General features: G+C 49.2%; 1 pseudogene; it reads left to right on the top strand.

The window, feature by feature from the left end:
* Positions 1-2,830: 2,830 nt before the first annotated feature.
* On the top strand, positions 2,831-4,993 carry LOC102461315 (GTP-binding protein Rhes pseudogene; annotated as a pseudogene).
* The last annotated feature ends 949 nt before the right edge of the window (positions 4,994-5,942 follow it).

The raw sequence follows: 5,942 nt of genomic DNA, 5'->3' as shown, positions 1-5,942 counted from the left end.
TCGGCGAAGCGGACCACCCTGCGGAGCAGCACCCGGTTGATGGCCTTGACCACCTGCGGAGAGACACAGCAAAGCACGAATCAGTGGGGCGCCCGGGTGGCTGGGAGTGTTCGTGCCCTGGCAGTGCCCCGTGCCCCACTCCCGGAAGCAACCCCCCCGGGTGGCGTGTAGTATGGCCGGGAGAGACCGGTGCAGGGCACTTTCGCCTCCCTTCCCCCCCTTTTTCCCTGGGGCGGCCCATGAGGAGTTCGAAAGCCTAGTTCGAACTACCTAGTTCGTGCCGCGTGTAGCCGCGCGGCACGGGGTTCGAACGAGCGGGGTTTTAAAAATGGCGGAGCCCCGCTTATGCAAATGAAGCCCGGGAAATTCAAATCCCGGGCTTCATTTGCAAGTGCGGTATGCCTACATTACCCCGCTAGTTCGAACTAGCGGGGTAGTGTAGACATACCCTCATTCACTCATTCCCACAATATAAGGGTGACCAAATGGAATGAACAGGCAGCAGGTTTAAAACAAACAAGAGGATGTTTTTCTTCACTCAGCGCACAGTCAACCTGTGGAACTCCTTGCAGTGAAGGCTAGAACTATAACAAGGTCCAAAAAAGAGCTAGATAGCCCATCAATTGCTATTCACCAGGAGAGGTAGGAATGGTGTCCCTAGCTTCTGTTTCTCTGGAGGTGGGTGACAGGAGAGGATTACCTGTTGTGTTCCCTCCCTCTAGGGCATCTGGTATTAGCCACTGTCAGCAGACAAGATACTGGCCTAGATGGATCTTTGGTCTGACCCAGTATGACCGGTCTTATATTATGATATACAGCATTATGTCATACAACCAAACAAGGGAAATTATGAAGGAAAATATTTAAACTTTTCCCTTATTAATGTTTTTTAATTCAGCAAACATGAAGGTGCTGTAAGTTTTTCTAAAAAATTCCAAACTTTACATAGCAGAGTCTAAGTGAGAGCATTGGGTACCTAACTTTATGACAAGTGTTTTGTGCCTTCTCTTTGGCATGGGCTAGATGCGCTAAGTTCCCTGAAAAATCCAGCACGGGTAAATAAGCATTGTGAGTCACAGAAGGCAAGATACTCAGCCTCTTTGGCACAGTAGAGATATGCACAATCAGATTGAAAAGGAGAGAGGGTATGTCTACACTACCCCCCTAGTTCGAACTAGGAGGGTAATGTATGCATACCGAACTTGCTAATGAAGCCCGGGATTTGAATTTCCCGGGCTTCATTAGCATAAAGCCGGCGCCGCCATTTTAAAAAGCCGGCTAGTGCGAACCCCGTGCCGCGCGGCTACAAGCGGCACGGACTAGATAGTTCGGATTAGGCTTCTAATCCGAACTATCTGTACGCCTCGTGGTTCTAATCCGAACTATCTAGTCCATGCCGCGTGTAGCCGCGCGGCACGGGGTTCGCACTAGCCGGCTTTTAAAAATGGCGGCGCCGGCTTTATGCTAATGAAGCCCGGGAAATTCAAATCCCGGGCTTCATTAGCAAGTTCGGTATGCATACATTACCCCCCTAGTTCGAACTAGGGGGGTAGTGTAGACATACCCAGAGTGAATATCTATCTGCATTTATATGTGCATTTGTAAAAAAGTGCCTCTAGCCCAGCATCTGTAATTCAAACATTGTCCTAGAAACTCCACCAGGGTCGGGATTTTTGCAGAAGATTGACAACAGTTGCACTTCTTTATTCAGATGCTAGAATTATAGGGTGGTGGAATAAAAAGAAAATAAACAAGCTAGATCCAGAATGCCCAAAGGGCCAGAAACACCTACTCGCAGTGCTGCAGTTCCACTTTGAAAGTATCTGAATTTTTCGTAGGAGCTGCTATAATTGTTTATTTAGACCAGGATTTCCCAACCTATGGGTCGGGACCCAAATATAGGTCGCCATTACATTTCAAAAGGGTCACCAAGTGTTTCCCCAAGGTGGCTCTGCCTCTTCTCCTCCCCCCATTTTTCAATTGCTTTGGGTCACCAAGTCTTCCTGAATTGTCAAAATGGGTCCCCATCTGGAAAAGATTGGGTACCTTAAGACAGTTTGGGAATGAAAAATTGGCTTCAGCTACCAATGTATCTGGTACTGATCCAGTGCAATCAGTTACATGTTTGCCTAAACTTCCAGTGGCCACGTACGCTATCAAATTTGGAGTTAATTATTTTGGGTTTGAGCCACATATTACACAGATTTTGTGATATTCCTGTATGGGAATGGATCAGTGTCCAGAATGTTTTGAACAGCAGAAACCTCTGCATGTGGCATATTTTGGGGGAGCAAAGGAATGTAGGTAGATCTGGGTTTTTGCCTCATTCATGTGCCAGAGCCAAGAATGTTTTACAGCATTAAGAATGCTTCCCCTGCCCCCCACTCTTTAGGTGGGCATTGGAATGTGGGGCACCGAGTCAAAATCTGGCTGGATTCTGCTGCGTGAATCTAGGATTCAACAGAGTCATGCTGTGGGATGCGTTCGTGTTGGAGCAAGGAGTGGGGGTGGAGGAGCAACAGTACTGGGCTAAAGCCAGAAATTGTATCGTTAGAAAGTGGCAGGGATGTAGGTAGAGGCTTTTTTTTTTAACCTTTTTTCACAACCACCTGGCAGCAGACGAGCCACAGAGCAAAAAAATCACAGAAACTCAGCAGATGATTTCAAATAAAGCCATGGCCTGTTTCCACTCAGGCTCTCAACAGGAGATAGGAGTATTGAGGGATCCGAAATCTCATTTATTGGCACAGCTGTGTTGTTCTCACCGAGTCTCCATCGCCAAGGAGCGCACAAGGACGGCTGCTGAAAGGCAGGCAGCTGCTCACAGCTACAAGCAGCAGCACAGCAGCACGAACCGAGAATGATGCAGGGCTGGGGCTGGCTTTCAAGAACAGACGTCAGTGGACTGGCCCAGAGCACCTTTCTCTTCTCCCCTCCCCTCCCCTTTATATTGCAAGCTGCATATTGGACAATATGTAAAGGGGAGTGTGAATAGAGCTGTGAGCTGGGTTGGAGGAGTGTGGAAACAGCAACGACACAGATCCAATCGGGAGAAGTTTGCATGCGACTGAAGAGCAGCAGCAAACCTGGCGAGTGGTGTGCAGAGCTCATCAATGCAAAGCAAGGGAGCTACCAGGCAGTGAGCTGAGGAGGCCAAAGTCCTGCAGCCCCTGGGTTGCAGAGACCAAAAGCATTCAAAGCTTCAGCTAAAATTGGGATTTGTCACTTTCCTCCCATGGCCTTGGCAGTGACGGAGAAGAACCAAGTGCGCCTGGTCTTTCTGGGTGCGGCAGGCGTGGGCAAGACTGCCCTGATCCGTCGCTTCCTGCTGGACACTTTTGAACCCGAGCACCAGCGGACAGTAGAAGAGATGCATAGCAAGGAATATGAAGTAAGCGGGGCCATCGTTAAGGTAGAGATCTTGGACACCAGTGGAAGCTATTCCTTCCCGGCCATGCGCAAGCTGTCCATCCAGAACAGTGACGCCTTCGCCCTGGTCTACGCGGTGGATGACGCTGAGTCCTTCGAGAGCATCAAAAGCCTGCGGGAGGAGATACTGGAGGTGAAGGAAGATAAATCCGCCCCCATCCTGGTTGTGGGCAACAAGGCAGAGACCAGGAGGGAGAGGCAGGTGCTAACTGAGGATGCCATGTCGCTGGTGGAGCTTGACTGGAACAACCATTTCTTGGAAGCATCGGCCAAAGAAAATGAGAATGTGGTGGAAGTTTTCAGGGAGCTGCTGCGGCAAGTCAACCTGCCCAGCAGGCTCAGCCCTGCGCTGCGCAGGAGGAGGGAGACCTTCCCAAAGGAGAACACACGCAGACCTCCCATGAACAAGACTAACAGCTGCACTGTCTGCTGAGCTGGGCCACTCCGGGAGAAGGAGAAGCAACAGAATGGACTTGAAACTCAGGTGGGCTGAGTGCAGATATGTGGTCTGCATCCACAAAAGTGGCCCCCCTTCTGTTCCCTACCCAGCCAGCTAAGACTGTTAAACTTGTAGATAAAATAAGTTTAACACCTTACCCCCACTTTCCTTCTGCCTAGCTTAGATACTTTGACACAGCTGGGCAGGAGGAAAGTGGGGGGAGGTGTGTGACTGAACAGCAGCAGTCTCCCAAAGGCAGGAATTAGGTGGGTTTGAGATGCTGCAGTCTATCTCCATCGTGCATAGGGGGACGGGGAAGGGGGAGGGTAGAAGGGAGTGAGCCAGAGATGAGAGTGTATACTTAGCGAGCACATTTAGAAAGCTTGCAGCTCTGTGGTACATGGGGGAGCAAACTTGGGAGGCTCTCTTTTATCCCATGGAGCATCTTTATCTTTTCTTACGTGTCCCAGTCTCCGTGTGTTGGGTTCTGTGTTCACCGGTTCCCAACCCTGTATATGCACAGTTTTGTTTACAATGAAATAACCAGTCTACAGGATAGTTTTGATTTCGTACTTTCGGTAGGAACACATGGCAGGGCAGTCTGTGAACCTTCTGGATTTTTTTTAATTTTGTTTTTCTAAGGTTATATCCAATAAAAATGTGCATTGCAAACTCAATGTGTGTTTTTCATCTGCTCTCTGGTGTAAACCTTATCCATCCGGGCCTCTTAGCGTTGTGTTTGCATTTTCTCTTCCTTATCTGATGGCTTTATGACACCTGCTACTCTCCCCTTTTATTAATTTTCCTCTAACCTTTTACCAGGCAGCAGCTACAAACAAAACAGCACTCCTTATATCAAAGTATAAAAACAAGGGAGACATTTAAAAAGCATTTGATCTGGTGAAATAAAACCATAAACACATTACAATGAAGGTAATAAAAAGAGTGGGAGAGGAGAGTCTAGTGGCAGGCTTTGCTGTGCATTACCTCCATTTGCATTACCCTTTGTCTTACACATGGGATTGTTAAAAGTGTTTAATCTTTGTAAGTGGGGCTATTTTTTTCCAAAAGCTTTTAACTGTGCTATGAGCACCCAGATAAGGGCAGCATGAGAGGAACTGAGCTCTTGATCACACATGGATGCTGAAGCCTTGAAAAAAAAACCAAAACCACTGGCCCCATGGTTCTCCCATGACAACTGTCTCAGCTTGCCTGTCACAATACACTGAGTCACAGTTTGACAGGTTTAGTTATGACACACTGATCACTGTTATGCCCAGCTAGGCTCTGGTGTATCGTATAGTTGATTCAAGATGAATACTTCTGTTTGTGAATACACTAAGGCTACGTCTACTTTGGCATGATTTTCTGGAAAAGTATTTTCCGTTAAAAGTATTTCCGCAAAAGAGTGTCTAGATTGGTCCCAGAGTTAGCATTAGAACAATGCGCTTTTGCGCAAAAGCGCGTCTAGATTGGCACCGCGCTTTTGCGCAAAAGCAGAAGCCCAGAAGCATTTTGAAGAGGGAAAAAGGGCACCAGCCCTTTCCAGGGGTGGGGGCTGGAGCTCTGTTCAGACACGTGCTTAAAGGGGTCTCGCTGGACAGCCGTTTGTCTCCTGCTCCATGCGTTAGGACCTCTGGCAGGGACTGACAGCCATAGCAGGTTTGGTGGTTGCCCTCTGCCTTTTGGGGACACCACCCTTTTGCCCCCTACTGCTTTTTCCTGGTTTTGGTTTCTTGTGCCCTGCTCTGTCTGCCATGGAGCCATGGGTGGCCATGTGCCTGCTCTGGCCCCTGGCGGCCATTTTCAAGTGCCTGCAGCTGGTGCTCCAGGCTGGTGCCTTCGTGTTTCAGGACCAGGAGGCACAGATTGCCTTCGACTCCCTCACCAGGGAGGCCATGGCATTCCTGTGGCATCAGCACCCCACCGTGGAGAGGCCAGTCTGGAGATTGGACACCAGTACGGACTGGTGGCACCGGCTGGTCCTTGGGCAATGGGGTGACCAGCAATGGCTCTGGAACTTTCGCTTGCGAAAGCAGAGCTTCCTGGAGCTGTGTGCCTGGCTCGCCCCTGC

The sequence above is a fragment of the Pelodiscus sinensis genome, chromosome 20, assembly GCF_049634645.1.
Source record: "Pelodiscus sinensis isolate JC-2024 chromosome 20, ASM4963464v1, whole genome shotgun sequence".
Taxonomy (NCBI): domain Eukaryota; kingdom Metazoa; phylum Chordata; order Testudines; family Trionychidae; genus Pelodiscus; species Pelodiscus sinensis.
This window is presented reverse-complemented; position numbering and strand designations above follow the sequence as displayed.